Below are 19,423 nucleotides of genomic sequence, written 5' to 3'. Positions count from 1 at the left end.
CTTAATATTTTAAAAATCTCACTTAGAAATGAAGCAAATATGGCCTTCCCTTATGAAACAATCTCCCAAATATCCATGGATTTAATACAACAGTCGTATTTTTTTAAAAAATATTTTTATTGACAAATCTTCACGCACATACATTCCATACATGGGGTACAATCAATGGCTCACAATATTTATCACATAGTTGTGCATTCATCACTATGTTCATTTTTTAGAACATTTGCATCACTCCTGAAAAAGAAATAAAAAGAAGAAAGAAAAAACTCATACATCCCGTACCCCTTATTCTTCCCAATCACTGACCACTAGCATTTCAATCTACCTATTTTATCCCTTATCCTTCCTATTATTTACTTATTTCTTATCCATATTTAAAATTTTTAAATTAATTTTTAAATTAAAAAAATATGACAAGTAAGAAACACAAACATTCTTAACAGGATCACTCCGTTCTCCATATATAATCAGTAATTCACAATATCATCACATAGCTGCATATCTATCATCATGATCATTTCTTAGAACATTTGCATCAATTCAGAAAAAGAAATAAAGAAACACCTGAAAAAGAAATAAAACGAAAACAGAAAAAAAAAATTATACGTACCGTACCCTTTAACCTTCCCTTCCATTGATCACTAGCATTTCAAACTAAATTTATTTTAGCATTTGTTCCCCCTATTATTTATTTTTATTCCATATGTTCTACTCCTCTGTTGACAAGGTAGATAAAAGGAGCATCAGACACTAGGTTTTCACAATCACACAGTCACATTGTGAAAGCTGTATCATTATACAATCATCATCAAGAAACATGTCTACTGGAAGACAGCTCTACATTTTCAGGCAGTTCCCTTCAGCCTCTCCATTACATCTTGAATAACAAGGTGATATCTACTTAATGCATAAGAATAACCTCCAGGCTTATCCATATTTTTTTACTCATCTGTCCATATGCTGGATAAAAGGGGCAGCAGACACAAGGTTTTCATATCACAACAGTTGTATTTTATTTTATTTTTTTGCTTTTTGACTTTTATTTTATTTTTTATTTATAAACATTTTTCACTGTTAAATATAACATATACACAAAGAAAGAAAAAGCACCGATTTTCAAAGAATACTTAAACAAGTAGATACAGAACACATTTCAGAGTTTGTTATGGATTATCATTTCACTACTTCAGATATATCGTTCTAGCTGCTCCAAAACACTGCAGGTTAGAAGAAATATTATTTTTCTTTTTTTTTGTGAAAAATAACATATATACAAAAAAGCAATAAATTTCAAAGCACATTGCAATAATTAGTTGGAGAACAAATTTCAGAGTTTGGTATGGGCTACAATTTCACAATTTTAGGTTCTTACTTCTACTTGGCCTAAGACACTGAAGACAAAAAGAAATGTCAATATAATGACTCGGCAGTCATACTTGTTTGTTAAACACTACCCTCTCTGTAATAGCTCCATCATCACTTCTGATCTTTCACCCACTCCTTAGGGGTATTCGGACTATGGCTATTCTAACTTTTTCATACAACAGTTGTATTTTTAATGCATATTAAAATACATATGTAACTATTAAAATACATTTGTTAACTTTTGTTTCACCTACAATCATCTTGACTATACTAGCATGGCTTTCGAAATCTTTTAAGCCAGGTTTTTAAAAAACTTTTTTATTGTATATATATATATAAAGCAAGAAATAAAAAAGCAATAGTTTTCAAAGCACTTTTCAACAAGTAGTTACAGGACAGATCCCAGAGTTTGTCATGGGCTACCATATGTTCCTCTCAGGTTTTTCCTTCTAGCTGCTCCAGAATATAAGAGGCTAGAAGGCTTAAATATTTTTTTATAATAACAATTGAGTTTTTTTCCTTCCTTTCCTTGGTGAAAAATAACATATATACAAAAAAGCAATAAATTTCAAAGCACAGTACCACAATTAGTTGTAGAACATATTTCAGAGTTTGACATAGGTTACAATTCCACGATTTTAGGTTTTTACTTCTGTCTACTCTAAGATACTGGAGACTAAAAGAGATATCAATTTAATGATTTAGCATTCATATTCATTTGTTAAATCCTATCTTCACTGTGTAACTCCACCATTGCCTTTGATATTTCCACCCCTTTCTTTAGGGGTGTTTCGGCTATGGCTATTCTAAATTTTTCATATTGGAAGGGTCTGTCACTAATAGGGGTAGGGAGATGGAACTATCTGATGTTCAGGAGAGGCTGGGCCCTCTAGCTTACAGGACTTATCTGGACCAGGACCCTTTGGAGGGGGTAGGTTTCTGGAAAGTTACTCTAGTGCATGGAATCCTTGTGGAATCTTTTGTATTGCCCTATAACACTTTAGGATTGGCTAGAATGGTCCTGGTTGGGGTTTGACAGGTTATGATAGGTAGCAATGTCTACCTGAAGCTTGTGTGTGAGCAACCTCCAGAGTAGCCTCTGGACTCTGAATTCTTTCTGCCACTGATTCTTTATTAGTTACACTTCTTTCCCTCTTTTGGTCAGGAAAGCATTGTTGATCCCATGGTGCCAGGTCCAGATTCATCTCTGGGAATCATCTCCCATGTTGCTGGGGAGACTTTCACTCCTGGATTTCATGTCCCACATAGTGGGGAGGGCCATGGTTTCACTTGCAGAGCTGGGCTTAGAGAGAGTGAGGCCACATCTGAGCAACAAAAGAGGTCCTCCGGAAGTAACTCTTAGGGATGCCTATAGGTAGTCTAAGCTTCTCTGCCACTGGCATAAGCTTCACGAGAGCAAGCCTCAGGATTAAGGCATGGTAAGCCAGGTTTAAATATTGATTCTGCTATTTACGAGTAGTGTAGCCTCAGATAAATTACAGAAGACCTATGACTTCCAGATTCCTCATTTGCAAAATGAGGTTGCTAAATCTCCACTTTACCAGATACTTTGAGAATCAAATGAGAGATGGCACATATAGTGTAGATTAGCACAGTGCCTCATATATAGTAAGCTTCCCACAAATAATAACTTACATTAACTACAGGCTGCAATTTATAGTCACTAAAATTGTTGAATATACTTTCATTTTCCTGGAAACAAAGACAAAAAGAGTAACCTCTTTAATTCCATCCTAGTAGAATAGAGTTGTCTTGGAGAGCTAAATGCAGGCATTTCCAAGGAGTTGATGGTAATCCACTGAGCAGCCTGCTGAGGATTGGTTAAATGGTTGTGCAGCATGTGTTTGGAAAGAGGATAAAGATGGAGCCCAGGTAGAATTGGAACAGGGTCTAACATACAGACTAGGAGTGACTAATGGGAGAGCAGGCAAGGGGGAGGGGGTGGGAGGGGCAGAGAAGCAGAACAGTCCAGGGACAGAGCTGTCCAGTTGCTGCTGAATTGAAGCAGTGCTGCAGACAGCAAGTTGCAAGCAATTTTGTCTAAAAATGTCTCCATTTCCTAACAATCATATCTCAGGCACACCTCCTCTTCTTCATCTTTCTCATAGTCTGTCACCTCAACCTTCCACCTACATCCATCTTTCTTGCTCAAGCCTCCACATCCCACCCCATCTTCTCACCGGCTCGTTGACTCTGACCTTACTGCAAATGATGCTCACAGTTGCCAGCACAGGCTTCATTCCTAGGATGGTGCTGAGGGTGGGAAGTGGTTGCAATGAGCTTTAAGGGTTGATGGCTTCACACAGTTTCTCCCACAGTCATAAATAACTCCCAGTGTTACTGTGGTTGAATCACAGCCTCAAGAACTGAAGATAATGAGGATGACAGCTTTCAGAAGCATGGTTATCGCTGCACCTTATTCTGTGCTAAATCTTTCAGCCTTATCTCATGTTTCCCACATGGACTGCCATAGTGCTTCTTCCAGTCCCCTGCACATAATGCCTTGTTCTAATTCCTGTCTTCTTGTCAAGCTTATGCATTCTTCTTTCCTCCCTAATCTAGATTTATCTTTCCCATATTTAAATGTTCCTCCAGACCTCCCTAACTGCAATATTTCTTCCTTCTAACATCCTACATCATTTTCACATTGGATGCGCCACTTACTCCTTGGTTATAATCTGCTATAAGCTCATTTTGAAAAATTAACAAACATGTGGCAGCTTTGCCTTTTCAACCAAACCATAGGCTTTTTGGATGGCAGGGACCAAGTGCTTACATGTTCTTTATTCCATATAAGTCCAAACACAAAGCAGAATATACAGTGGTGCTCAATAAGTAATTATTGGTTAAATAAGAGAAGGAAATGACTTTGGGGAAAATAAAAGGAAGCGAAAAGTGAATTGAAAGTTGACTAACACTCCTTAGGAAGGGCTCAGAACCAGAATCTGTTGTCACTCTTTCTTAGATCGGGTCTAGAAGGATAATTGAGGACCAGGACTGCAAAAAATGACCAAGTATTGATTGGAGCTGAAGCAGAGCAGGGTACAACAGAATTTATAAATACAAATACCTACGCCTAAAATTCGAGAGCTTCAGGAATTCAATTAAATGTAATCTAATTACATCTTCATTAACATTGAGACTCACAGGGGTGGAAAGGACCTTACTACAAAAGGCATGATACGTGATTCATCTTTTTCAACATTTGCACTGCAGTGTGATGCTTAATTATATGTGTCAACTTGGCCAGGTTATGATGTCCAGTTGTTTGGTCAAACACTGGCCTAGTTGTTGCCATAAAGGTATCTTGGAGATGTGGTTAGCACCTACAATCAGTTGACTTGAAGTAAAGGAGATAGGTCTCAGCCAGTCACTTAGAGAACTTAAGAACAAATAAGTTAGTGTTTAATATTTAGAATTCAAGAAACTCTGAAACAACAACAACAACAACAAATAACTGAGATTTCCAGAGGAAGGAGAAGTTTTACGTCATGACTACACTGTCTATTTCTCTCTGAGTTTCCAGCACGCTGACCTGCCTTATGGATATCGGATATTGGACTTGCAACATGAGACAATTTTCGGACTTATCTCATAAGCCAATTTCATAAAATAAATATTTTATACACACACACAAACATACACCACACACACATATCCTGTTGGTTCTGTTTCCCCGGAGAACTTGATTAATACACTCACCAACTGGGCAACAAACCTCTTCTAGACACTTCTACTACTGGGGAATTTACTAGCTCCAGAGACAGTAAATTCAATGGTACTGAACTCAGTTTGGCTCAGTTCAACAACTGAAAAAAAATTGGAAAGCTAATAAGTACCTGGCATTGTGGTAGGTGCTCCAGTTGGGAAGGAAGAGAAGACCTATGGCTCTGATCACTGTGGCTCCTAGGGATCATGGGGCATTCCCTACAACTTTGTGCCAGCTATATCACTACCTTTTCTTCATTCTCTCTTTTCCTCTATAGTTCATTCTTTTTCACATCTTTCTTTCCTTATTCTCCCTTTTTTTCATATCTGCACCATGATTTAGGCTTTCTGGGAGCATTCACATCCTGAGATTGGTTCCTTGGCAATACTAAGGGCAAAGGAAGCCATTACTTTTGGTACCTAGAATGTTTGTAAAAGCTAGAAGAAACCTTAAAGATTATGTATCCAACACTGTCATGTAAAAGATGATACTAAGGGCTACAGTGGGAAAATGTTTTGCCCATGATCAAACGGAGTGTGAAGGTGAGTGAGGTTTTAGTAGTCAATAAATTTGCACGGTAGACTGCAAGAGAATGTTCCCACTGACCAACACCCCAAGGATGTAAAATAAAAAGGCTGTGATAATTTGAGCTGGCATGGGTGTCACATTTACATACATTTGCATACACCCACAACAACCCCCCCTGCGATCTCTTCTCAGCTATTTCTCAAGTGAGAATGTATCATTGCTTCCCTTGTTTGTCATTTTTAGTTTTTCGTTTCTCCCTTCCTCTCACCCACTCCTCTCTTTGGCCCCAATCCTTTGAAGCATGCAAGGGGGAAAAGTATTTACAGAACATTAAAATTAAACTTTAGACAACTGTGTTCCTCTGACCATCTGGTGCCTGCTAGAACAGGCACTCCCCAAAGGCAGAGGCTCCTGATTTCAATGTGCCATCCAGTACCCACATAAGAGGAATGCTCAGTAAGGCCCACAATGGAAAGTGTATAAGCTATAGTCAGAGCCATCAGGGATGTTTGCTGAACTCCAACTTGGTATGCATAGTCTGACAAGGGTTTTAATTCCAAACTGTACATTCCTTGAGATCAGAGAGTTTCCTAGTCATTATACCATCTCTAATGCTTGGTCCAGCATGAGACCCATAGAAAATCTGTATATACCTGTTGAATGCGTGAATATACGAAGTTATATGAAAAGCTTTAAGCCATTATGTAGAGGTCTAAAAACCAAATATCATTTAGCTATTTACTGAATGAATCGCTTTTAGAGAAAATAATATTTCATGCTTTTGGAGACTTCACAGCCATCCTGTCATTGGGTCTCTACCATAGGTTTCTTGTAGTAGGCATTTACGGGAAAGGGCTATAGAAAGGTAATGAGTTGCTATTTTTGATATGACTAATGGATTAATTTATTTTTTCAGCAAACATTCCCATCACTATGTGTGCTGGTTAGAAAGTGTTGTGTACCCCAGAAAAGCCATGTCTTTTAATTCTGATTCAATATTGTATGGTGGAAACCTTAGGTTAGATTTTTTCATGGAGATTGATCCACGCAATTATGGATTTCACCTTTGATTAGATTATTCCATGGAGAGGTAACATGCCCAAATGTGGGTGTGGCCTTTTGATTAGATGGAGATGTGACTCCACCTATTCAAGGTGGGTCTTGATTAGCCTACTGGAGTCCTTTAAAAGGGAGACATTTTGGAGAAAACACAATTGCTTTAGAGCTGGCAGAAATGCCAACATTGGGTGCCTATGCATGGATGTTTAGAGATACAGGGCCCCAGCAAACATCACTGTGTGCCTTCTCATGTAAGATGCTAAACAAGCCAGACCCCAAAGTTCTGTCCTGGAGAAGCTAAGGGAAGGCCCACAGATGTGTAGAGAGGAAACCACTGGTATCAGAAGCTAGAAGCAATAGAACTGGGAGCAAGGACCAGCATATGCCAGCCACATGCCTTCCCATGTGACAGACATCAGCCTTTCTTGAGTCAAGTTATCTTTCTCTGGATGCCTTAGTTTGGACATTTTTGTGGCTTTAGAGCTGTGAGCTTGTTACTTAGTAAGCCATCTTTATGAAAACCATTCCATTTCTGGTATATGGTTTAACAAACCAAATCACTAGGTTAGGTTTCTGGAAGGAAGAGTTGCAAAATTTTTTCTCACCTTTGTTTGCCAGGTTACTATGACAAATACTATACAATGGGTTGGCTTAAAAAATAAGCATTTATTATCTCATGATTTTGGAAGCTAGATGTCCAAAATCAAGAAATTGCAATACCATGCCTTCTCCCCAAAGTTTGTAGTGTTCTGGAGATAGATTGTCATAATTCTTGGGGTTTTGTTTTGGTTTTCCAGTGTTGCTAGAATGCAATATACCAGAAATGGATTGGCTTTTCAAAGGGAATTTATTAGGTCACAAACGTACAGTCCTAAGGCCATGAAGATGCCTAAACTAAGGCATCCAGAGAAAGATACTTTGACTTTGAAGAAAGGCCACCAGCACCTGGAACACCTCTGTAAGCTGGAAAGGCATGTGGCTGGTGTCTACTGGTCCTTGCTCCTGGTTGGTTACTTTCAGCTTCTGATTCCAGTGGCTCTCTCTCTGAGAGTCTGTGGGTCCTTCCTTACCTTCTCCAGGGCAAACTCTGGATTTCATCTCTTAGCTTAGCATTTCCAAATGTCTATGCCACTTGGCTTCATCTGTTTACTCTGCATTGGCTCTGAGCTCTCGCTATGCTTTCTGTCGTTTATTCTCTTCACACAGAGATCCAGTAAAAAGATTAAGACTCACCTTGAATGAGGTGGGGTCATATCCCCATGGAAACAACTTAATCAAGAGATCCCACCCACAACTGGGTAGGTCACCTCTCCTTGGAAACAATGTAATCAAAGGGTCCCACCTAACACTAGGTCTACACCCACATGATTGGATTGCAAGAACATGGCTTTTCTGGGGTACTTAACAGTGGGTCACATCTACAGGGAAAAACCTAAACAAAATATTCCACCTAACAACAGGACTGCATATACAAGATTGAATTAGAAGAACATGGCTTTTCTGGGGGTACAAAACAGTTTCAAACCAGCATAGTTTCCTTGGTTTGCACTTCTACCTCTTGGCACATGGGAATGGCTCTCTCCTTGTGTCTGCTTTTCCAATTTCTGCTGACTTCCAACTTCTCCCTGTGGCCTTCTCATTCTTTTTAAATATTTTTATTGACAAATCTTCACATACATACAGTCCATACATGGTATAAAGTCAGTGGTTCACAATATCATCACATAGTTGTGTATTCATCACCATAATCATTTTTTGAACTTCACATCACTCCAGAAAAAGAAATAAAAGGAAAAAAACCCATACATTTCATATCTCTTATTCCTCTTTCATTGACCACTAGTATTTCAAGCTATTTATTTTTTACCCCTTAATCCCCTATTATTTAAAAAAAATTTTTAGTATTTTATTGAGATATCATCACATACCATGCAGTTCATCCAAAGTTTACAATCAATGGCTCACAACATCATCACATAGCTGTGTATTCATCATCATGGTAATTTTTAGAACATTTGCATCACTCCAGAAAAAGAAATAAAATTTAAAACACATGCATCCCATACCCCTCTCTCTCATTGACCACTAGTATTTAAATCTATTCATTTTTTTAACCCATTACCTCCATTATTTATTTATTTATCTTGTTCTTATTTTTTCACTTATCTGTCCATACCCTGGGTAAAGGGAGCATCAGTCACAAGGTTTGCACAATCACACAGTGATTGTAAAAGTTGTACCTCTATACAATCATCTTCAAGGATCAAGGCTACTGGAACACAGCTCAACACTTTCAGATACTTCCCTTCCATCACTCCAATATACCATAAACTCCAATATACCATAAAAAAGGGATAGCTATATAATGCATAAGAATAGCCTCCAGGATAATCACTCAACTCTGTTTGAAATCTCTTAGCCACTAATTTATTTTGTCTCATTTCTATTTTTCCCCTTTTGGTCAAGAAGACTTCCCCAATCCCATGATGCTGGGTCCTGGGTCATCCCAAGGAGTTATGTCCCATGTTGCCAGGGAGATTTACACCCCTGGGAGTCATGTCTCACATAGGGGGAAGGGCAGTGAGTTCATCTGCTGAATTGGCTTAGAGAGAGAGGCCACACCTATACAACAAGTGTGGGTGACTCTTAGGCATAATTTTAAGTAGGCTTAGCTTCTCCTTTGCAAGAATAAGTTTCATAGGCATGAACCCCAAGATCAAATGCTCAGCCTATTGATTTGGTTGTTCCCACTGCTGGCAAGCATATGAGGAATTCTTCAGAAGGGGAAGTTGAATATTTCTTCCTTTCTCCCCAATCTCCCAAAGGGACTTTTCAAATGCTTGTTTATTCACTGCCCAAATTACTCTGGGATATATCAGGGCATCACACTAACCCAAAGAAACCAACCAGTTCTCATACCCTATTCAAGATTCCATGTACACATGGTGTTAAACTAAACTGACCATCCAATTAAACTAGGTAATGTGTTACCCCAAATATAAATTTTACACCAAATAAATATCTATCCCTTTGGTCTCACACAGAAGTTGGCATTTTAAGATATGGACAATATCATGCTTTACCCTGTATTCTGATCTATCCCAGTCCTATCTAGATCAGCTTCATTCATAACTGCAGTCGAAATCTGATCCCTTTTTCAACTTTTTAAACAGTTCTTGTATGGGATACTTCTGACTCGTATAGCTTCAGAGCTCTAACTCTGAGTTTCAGATGTCATATAAATACCTGACTTTCTGGGAATGACCGGATCATATGCAAACAGCTCAGTATCTCAGAATTTAGAAATAACAGTTACAACTCCTGAATAGATGTGACTGATGTAAGAGCTTTCAATCTAGGATCCTTTACAACAGGCCCTAACCTGATAATCTTGACTTCAGTTCACTGAGCTTTTATTTTATGGTTAGTCCGTATGAGTGAGGTATGATAACATTTGTCTTTTTGTTTCTGATATTTCGTTCATCTAGTTGTATGACTCACAGCTTCATTCCTTCTTGCAAGGGCTTCTCTTTTGAAGACCTCCTGTAATCTGGACTGAGGCCCACCCTGATTCAGCTAGGCCAATCTGTAAATAAAAATTACATCTTTGAAAGGTCTTATTTAGAAATGAGTTCATATCATCAACTAGTTCCATCCCCCTATCTCGTATTATCAACAGCCCCTTCCAGCATGAAAATGTCAGAATGGGCATAGCCCAAATACTCCTAAAGAGTGTGAGAAAGATCAAAGGTTATGGTGGAGTTATACAGAGAAGTAGGGTTTAACAATGAGCATGACTGACAGCTGAATCATTACATTGATATTTCTTTTGGTCTCCTCTATCTTAGAGCAGGTAGAAGCAAAAACCTAAAACTGTAGAGCTGTAACCCATACCAAACTCTGAAATCTGTTCTACAACTAATTACTGTGATGTGCTTTGAAATTTATTCCCTTTTGATGTATATGTTATTTTTCACAAAAAAGAAAATAAGCGATTGTGATGATAAATGCACAGCTATATGATGAAAAAACTTAAATCATGTACGGCATTAGAGAATAAAGATTTAAAATCTTATAAAGAAAGTTCACATGATCTTATTTGGAAACAGGGTCTTTGAAGATGCTATTTGTTTACGATGAGGCCAAACTGGAAGAGGGTAGTCCTCTAATGTGACCGGTGTCCTTATAAAAAAGGGAGAATTGGATGCAATGGAGATAATGCATGATTACTGAGTCAGAGAACGCCATGGACTGCCGGCAAGACACCGCTAGAAGCCAGGAGAGAAGCATGGAATGGGTTTTTTTCCTACAGACTTCACAGAAAGCCTGGCCTATGCTGACAACTTGATTTTGGACTCTAGACTCCAGAATTGTGAGACAATAAATTTCTGTTGTGTTTTGTTTATTTTTTGGTGCATGGGCTGGGAATCGAACCTAGGTCTCCTGCTGGCACGTGAGCATTCTATCACTGAACCACCCGTGCACCCCAGTTTCTGTTGTATTCACCCACACTGTTTGCTTACTTTATTACAGCAGCCCTAGGAAACTAAGACCCAATATATTATGAGAAGAGTCTGCCCAAACTATGAGACCACAAAAATGGAGGTGGAGCATTAACTCAATTGTTTAGGCTAGATGCTGAGGAAAGCTTATGAAAAATGACAATGCAGGTGAATTACAAAGGCTGGGTGGGAGTGAAGGAGTAGGGGAGAATATGCCAGGCAGATAGGGCATATGTAGATGAAGAGAGGTATGAGAAAACATGGCTGATTTGGGGAACAGCAAATATTTCAGTGCTTTTGGAGTAAAAGGTATGAAGATGGGATTGCCCAAGAAGCAGCTCAGTTATCAACCTGGGTCAGATCATGAGGGATCTTGTATGCCCTATGTTATGGATTGAATTGTGTCCCCTCAAGTGATATGTTCAAGTCCTAACCCCCCCCACCCCGTTTCATGAATATGACCCTGTTTGGAAACAGGATCTTTGAAAATGTTATTAGTTAAGATGGGGCCAAGCTGGATTAGGATGGACACTAATTCAATATGATGGATGTCTTCATAAGGAGAGGAAATTTAATTTAATATGACTGGTGTCTTCATAAGGAGAGGAAATTTAGACACAGATAGAGAAAAGATGGCCAAGTGATGGAGGTAGAGACTGAGTTAAGCTGCTGCAAGCCAAAGACCTCCACGGATTGTTGGCTATCCACCAGAAGCCAGGAAAGAGTTATGGAATGGATCCTTTCTTTTTAAGATAAAGCATGGCCCTGTAAATATCTCGATTTTTGGACTTCTAGCCTCCAGAACTGTAAGACAATAAATGTTTGTGGCTTAAACCCCACAAATCTGTGGTAGTTTACTGTAGCACCCTGGCACTGAAGGGTTTGGAGCAGGGAGTTTAGATGATCAGATTTGCATTAGTAGATAAGTCCTGCCCTGGGAGTCAGTGTAGGAGACTCAGCTGCAGTGGAAGCTTCTTCTAGCCATCTCAAATATAGATATGCTGGGAAAGTAATAATAACAAAATAATTTGAAATGTATGACTGAGGTCAAAATGAAGGAAAGCAAATTCCCAACACTCAGAACTGAAGAGGCAGCCTGCTTAAAGTCGGAAGAATGAGCAGAACCTGAAATGGTGGTCCCAAGGGAAAGGGATCTGGATCCAACCTTTACTGTTGGGACATGGAGTTTTGATGGCCACACAGAAAGAGGAGTTTGGATGGAAGGCTTAGTGCAGACAGAATACTGGAACTGACTTTGGGAGTAAAAAATCTGGTTATCCTCCCAGGCATCTGTGGGTAATGGGTTCAGGCACTGGGAGCTTGGACCTCCACTGTGTGGGTAAAGAGCATTTCTTCCTGAGCCTTGAATCAGGAGACTCTTAGAGACCCTCTTCTATCCCAGGGTGTAGGCTGTATTTGCCACCTACAACAACTTCATTACATATAGGTATTTATGAGGATCCTACTAGGTATCATGTACTAGATTTTTTGAAAAAGCTGCTGAATGATTATTTGTACACATATCCAGTGGAAAAAAAATTGGAAATCTTCGGCATTTTCTTCCCCTTGGCTAGCCCCCAGCTTCAGTATTTTCCGTCTTTTTCTATCCGAGTCCTTGCAGGGTCTTTGTTTGAGCCAGGATGAATTGATTTCAGGATATGCATCTTGGCAGAATAAGAAGCAAGGAGACTGGTGGAAAAGTGATTATTGGAAAAAGGAAGATCCCCTCCATAATGAGAAGACATAGATCTCTGTTAAGGGTCCCAGTCCTTGGACTGGTGCCCTAGCTAGGGATTCATCAACAAGACTTGGGGACTTGTCAATTCAAGAGAAGCACTCAGCTCTGCTGACCACTCTATCTATCTACCAGGAAGAAGACTTGCGGCAAAGGTGAGTACATTGAAAATGACGCAAAAGCAGGGCTTACAGGGCCATGTGGGTCTGCAAGGGCTGAGGTGGGTGGATTGGGGCACTTGGCTTCTTGGGGACAAGTCTGCATATACGATGAGGTTAGATTACTTTACAACCGGGGATTTATAACTTTCTTCCTCATGAGGGGTGTGGAGTGGATTGGTTGATGCTCAGTTCTCTGAAAAGGGTTAGAGAAGCAACATGCAGGCTGCTTTGTTAAGCCATGGGAGGGGGTGAGAGGAAGTGCCTGGAAGTTTGTTTTAGATGGGTCAGGGGCCATTTGAGATGCCTATCTTGTTTCCTGAGTTGCAAATATCCTTTTGAAAATTGCAGTGCCCAACTATGCAACTAAAGTGTTGGCTTCTTGAATTCCTTTGATGTGAGGGATGTCCTGAGCTGTCCAACAGGGACAGATGTGGCTGTCGAGTATTGAAAATGTGACCAACCCAAATTGTGATGTGTTGTCAGTGGACGATATACTTTGGGTTTTGATGACATGGTATGAGAAAAATAATGTAAAATATCTTATGACTAATTTTTAAAGTATTGATTATGTGTTAAAATGGCTTTTAGATATATTTTGGTTTCGATAAAGTGTACTGTTGAAATTAATTTCACCTATTTCTTTTTTTTTTTGTATACTGTATGGCGGGGTCACATTTCATTCTTTTTCCATGTGAGTATCCCATTATTGCAGCACCATTTGCTGAATTTTTTTACCTGCTTGTTTTTATTGGTTTCTTTAGTTTGGGTAAGAAGTACATGGGCTGGGAATCGAACTTGAGTTTCCCGCATGGCAGGGAAGAATTCTACCACTGAACGACCTCGCACCCCTTCACCCATTTCTTTTTACTGATTTAAAATGTAGCTACTAGAAAATGCAAAGTTACATTGCGTTATGTTTCTGCTGGGCAGTGGTGATGGTCCACCTGGATTTTCAGTTGCCACAGGACCGGGTACACTCTCTACACTCTGGGAACTTTATTACTTTTCCATGATCATCACCTACTGCTTCTTGTCTACTGCCCTAGAAGAAACAGCGGGGAAATCCCTTATATGATAAAGGCCTGGAATAATCTTCAGAGATAACCAGGAAAGGGCAAGCTGTAGAGAAGATAAGGCTGAATATGGAAGGGAAAGTGAGCAAGCAAGAAAGACTGCCCAGGCCAGTGTCAACATGCCCCAAAACCTATGGGACATTTAACAATGTCTGCAGACATTTTTTTCATGGCCACAATCAGGGAAGGCATCTTGGGTGGAGGCCAGGGATGCTGCTAAACATTCTACAAGGCACAAGACAGCTCCCCACAAAAAAGATTTAGCAGGCCCCAAATATCAAGAGTGTCAACGGTGAAAAACCCTTGTCTAGCCCTAGGAAGGGCCTCAGGCCCTCAGTTAACCCCGAACAAGGGTCAGGAGGGAGGTTTCAGTCGGTTGCTGACATAGCAGAAGAGGTCTATTGCACCCTCCCTTGCCCCTGGTTCTGTTTTAATAGTGACTCATGGCCCCTCCCCTGTACTCCTGAAGTGGACTGAACCCTTGGTGGAGAGAGAAATTGCTGTCCTTCCCAGGTGTGACTCACACCACCCACGTCCCAGGTACAGACCTCTCCCTGTTGTAGACAGCTCGTCTGGGGAGAGAGAGATTTGGAGAGAGACTAGGTTCCCAGGGCCACAGTTATTTCCCCATTCTCTTTCCATTACCTTCTTGCTCACTATCTCCCATTCCCACCCTCTACATCTACCCTACCACTGTCCCCAACTCCCTCTGCAGTTGTCCAGGAATGTACTAGAAGCTTCTGGTCAGAATCAACTCTTTAAGGACTGCCGAGCAAAAGCTGAACTCCTGAGGAGAAAGCTGGGGGAAGATGGTAGGGTTTTCTGAGAGGGCTTGCCTCCAGGTTTCTCACAGAATCCCAGGTCTCCAGGATCTGCTGCTAGGGAGTAGGGTAATTGGTGTTGGACAGATCCATTTAATTTTCTAACTGGATTTCACTGAGTCCTAATTTCAAGCCCCAGCTTTTTGAGGCACACTCCTTACCCTTGGGGAGTTTATGGTCTAGACAAGGTGCAAAACCCACACATATAAAAGAGTCATAGAGAGGCTTCAAAGAGGACTCAGTGGTGGCAGAGGTTTCAAAGGAGCAGCTGGAGAGGTTTCAGAGCCATGGCCATGGTTGTTTAGAGCCAACCAAAGAGGCTGCCCTCTGAATCCCACACACTTGAGCTGTAGCCTGATGCTAGTTTCCCAACTGTGTGACCGCCACAAAATGATGGCAGCAATAAAACTTCATGTTAAATGAGACTTTGAACTGCTTCCCACTATTCACAAGCAGTTGGGAAGTCACCATCTCAAGGAGGATTACTGATTGTGAGGGGATGGGTGTTTCCAGATTGTTCTGTCTCCATGGGGAAAGCAGCTTGCTGATTAAGAGGTGAGGGTATCAGCTCAAAGGTGAAGCTCTGTAACTGTGTAGCAGTTTTATTGGGCTTTATCTGGAAGCATCCTACTCTCTTCCTGGGAGATTGTTGTCTTATGTGCCACTCTGACAATTGTTATATTTGATTAAGCATCCATAATGTGACAGACATTGTACTAGGCATTTTTTAAAAAAGATTTAAAGCTTTTATTCAAATTCTCCATATTTCAAATCAGATAAGAGAGTTCTGTGTGACCCTTCCTTAGAAAAATCAAATGGATTCTGTGTTAGTTTGCGAGCTGCTGGGATGTGTCATGCCTGAATTGGAATGGCTTTTAAAAGGTGTATTTAATAAGTTATAAGTTTATAGTTCTAAGGCCATTAAAATGTCCAACAAAAGCATCTGGGGAAAGATATCCTAACTCAAGGAAGGTCAATGATGTTTGGGGTTTCTCTCTCAGTTGGAAAGGCACATGGTGAGGTCTGCTAGCTTTCTCTTCAGGCCTCTTCAACGGTTTCCCCAGGACTCTGTCCGTACTGTTGGTTCTGTGGCTCCTGTCATTTCTCTAGTCTCTGTCATTTCTGAGGTTTCTCCAAAATGTTTCCTCTTTGAAAGAATTCCAGTAAACTAATCAAGACACACCTGGAATGGGTGGAGTCACATCTCCATCTAATCAAAGGTTAATACCTACGATTGGGGGCATCGCATCTCCTTGGAGATAATCTAACCAAATTATTCCAACCTACAGTTTTGAATCAGGATTAAAAGAAACAGCTGCTCCCACAAGATTGGATCAGGATTAAAACATGGCTTTTCTGGGTACATAATACTTTCAAACAGGCACAGATTGTAATTAGGACTTAATGGATTACCTTGGAGAACCTGGAAACTCCTGGGTAATTTTCAGCATGCTGTTTTTCTTTTTTTTTTTATTAGAGAACGTATAGGTTTACAGAAAATTCATGCATAAAACACACCCTATTATTAACACTTGCATTTGTGTGGCACATTTATTACAACTCCTGAAAGAACCTTTTTATAATTATACTGTTAACTATAGTCCATCATTTACAATAGGACTCAGTTTGTGTTGTATAGGCCTATGTTGTTTTCTGAAAAATTTTGTTCTAGTAACACGTATACAACGTGAAATTTCCCCCTTTCAACCACATTCAAATATATAATTCAGTGCTGCTAATTATGTTTGCGGTGTTGTGCTACCATCACCACCATCCATTACCAAAACGTGATGATCCACCCCCATCAAAACTTTGTACAATTTAGGTATTAACTCTCCGTTCCCTGCCCCCATTTCATCGTGCAAGTCGTTTTGCTGCCTTATCTCATTTAAGTCAAGCAACGAGCTTGAATTCAACATTGTGCCAGGATAAGATGAAATCTGAAAACCCGAATCCTCCTAATAGAAGAAGCAAAAAGAAATGGGCATTGATGGTGTGTTTTAGTGAGGGCTGACCTGGCCCCTTAGCTGCTGGTGCTGGGACAGACCTGACTCTATCCTGGTGACTCTACCCTGATTCAGGCACCTCCCGGATTCAGCAGAGCAGCTGGAGGCAGACCGTGAGCCAGACCCCACGAGTGTACACTGAAAGCCATCTCCAGTCATTTCACATCCAACTGATGATCCAAGGTGTGGACATTCCATCGGTAACCCCCAGACGTGTTACTTTCCTAATATGAGACAGAGCCCTTATCCCATGGGAAATGGCATATGACAGAGATAGCTGTGGCTTTCTGGCTTTAGGAAACTACCCCACATCTCCTCCTACGTCTTCAGATCCAAATTTCTTAGACACTGCAGGATTGGGCTCCCTGCTTGGAAGTAAAATGCTTTTTTTCACTCATCACCCAATCTTTGGTGTCTGGTAGTATTTTTTTTTTTCTTTAATAAAGGCAAACCAGAATGCAGAGGAAAAAGTTGTGAATCCTGTATCGAGGAGTCAGAGAAGTTTCCTAGAAGAGATTGCGTTTAAACTGGGTCTAGAATGATGATGAAGAGATTTGTCAGATTGAAAAAGGCATTGCAGGGGAATACATTCTATCACAGGGTAAGATGTGAGCAAAGGAAAAGGTGGGTGAAAATGTGTAACATATTCAGGCCAGGCCAGGCCAGGTCATGAGGCATTGCTGCTGGGTGGGTATTTGATGAGAAGTGTGGGGTGCTCCTTAGAATGTTAGGTTGGGACAGGATTGTGAAATGATGCTAAGTAGTCTAGAATTTTCCCATGGGATAAGGGCTGCATGTTCAAATGCTAAAAGGGACGACTAGTGATTGGGGAAGATTTCTTCAATGAATGAAAAGTGTATGCTGTATTCATGCTACATAAACACACTATTTTGGGGGATATGTGGGAGAGGCTCATATTATACCTATAGGGGCAAACTTCACATACCCCCAAAGAAATATTCTCTTCATTCATTCAAAGAGTATTTTCTGAACATCTTCTACATAGCAAACACTGTTCTAGGTTCTATTTGTCTTGAAACATGTGACCCTCTAGGTCCATGTATACTTCTCACTTTTACCAGAGACATGAATAGAATATGAGAAAGGGAATAGAGGTTCTAGTATAGAATGGTGAGGAAACAGAGGGGGGATTGGAGAGCTGGTGTCCTATCTACAAGGGCAGCCCCAGATGATTATGGTTATGCTGGGAGTAAAACTGCATGAGTGATTTCTTTCATTATTTTTTCCCCAGAGAAACTAGGAACATGGATTCTTAAAAAGTGATCACATTTTTATATGTTGGTGTGCTGGTCTGAATCTGTGGTGGACCCCAGAAAAGCCATGCCCTTTAATCCTCATTCAATATTGCTGGGTGGGAGCATTTTGATTCCATGAAGATGTGACCCACCCAATTGTGGGTGGTAACTTTTGACTAGATGATTTCCGTGGAGGTGTGTCTCCACCCAGTGAAGGTGGAGTCGCTTGCTGGAATCCTTTATAAGAGGAAATATTTTGGCGACAGTCCTTTTTGGTAAAGCCACGTGAAAGCCAGCAGACACTGCCATGTTTGCCATGTGCCCTTCCAGCTGAGAGAGAAACATTGAATGCCGTTGGCCTTCTTGAACCAAGGTATCATTCCCCGGATGCCTTAAATTGGATATGTCTATGGACTTGTTTCAATTGGGACATTTTCTCGGCCTTGGAACTGTAAACTAGCAACTCATTAAATTCCCCCTTGTTAAAAGCCATTCTGTTTCTGGTATATTGCATTCCAGCAGCTAGCAAACTAGAACAGTTGGCTATAAAAATTTTAATTTATTGTATTGTTCATGTAAACTTGGTGGGATGGATTGGAAGTTGAAGATGAGCCATCAGTTCTCATCCTCTGCTCTAGGCGGTAGATGATAAAGCACTGCTATCTGCCTATTCAACATCCATCCTTCCCTTCTTGTTTAGAAACACAAACCTAATCTCATCAAGGTGGGAATGTGCTCAGCTAACAACTACCTTTCCCAGTCTTCCCTGCAGACAGTGAGGCTGTGTGACTAAGTTGGGGACAATGAAACAAATGGGTGTTATTGGTTGTTATTGGGAGGGCTACCAAAAGGGGCACAAGCAACTGGCATTTTACCAATTCCTCTCATTTTCTTCTTTGACCATGTTGGTGATGGCTAGAACTTCAGCAGCCATCTTGGGGCAAGAGGCAATTGTGAGTAGGAAGCCAAGCATTAAGGGTGCTGAGACAGAAAGATAGAGGGCACCTGGATTCCATTGTTTTCATGGAACCTCTGTACCACTGCTGAATATTTCAAGTCTTATTATTCTTTTTTAAACACAAGAGAATAAACTTTAAGAGTTTAATGGTTGTAATTAGTTCTCTGTTGCTAGAAGCTCAGGCAATTCCTAATGGATATTGGAGGCTTCCTAGAAGAGGAATTTA

The sequence above is a fragment of the Tamandua tetradactyla genome, chromosome 9 (assembly GCF_023851605.1).
Source record: "Tamandua tetradactyla isolate mTamTet1 chromosome 9, mTamTet1.pri, whole genome shotgun sequence".
NCBI classification, from domain to species: Eukaryota; Metazoa; Chordata; class Mammalia; order Pilosa; family Myrmecophagidae; genus Tamandua; species Tamandua tetradactyla.
Note: the sequence above shows the minus strand (reverse complement) of the source record.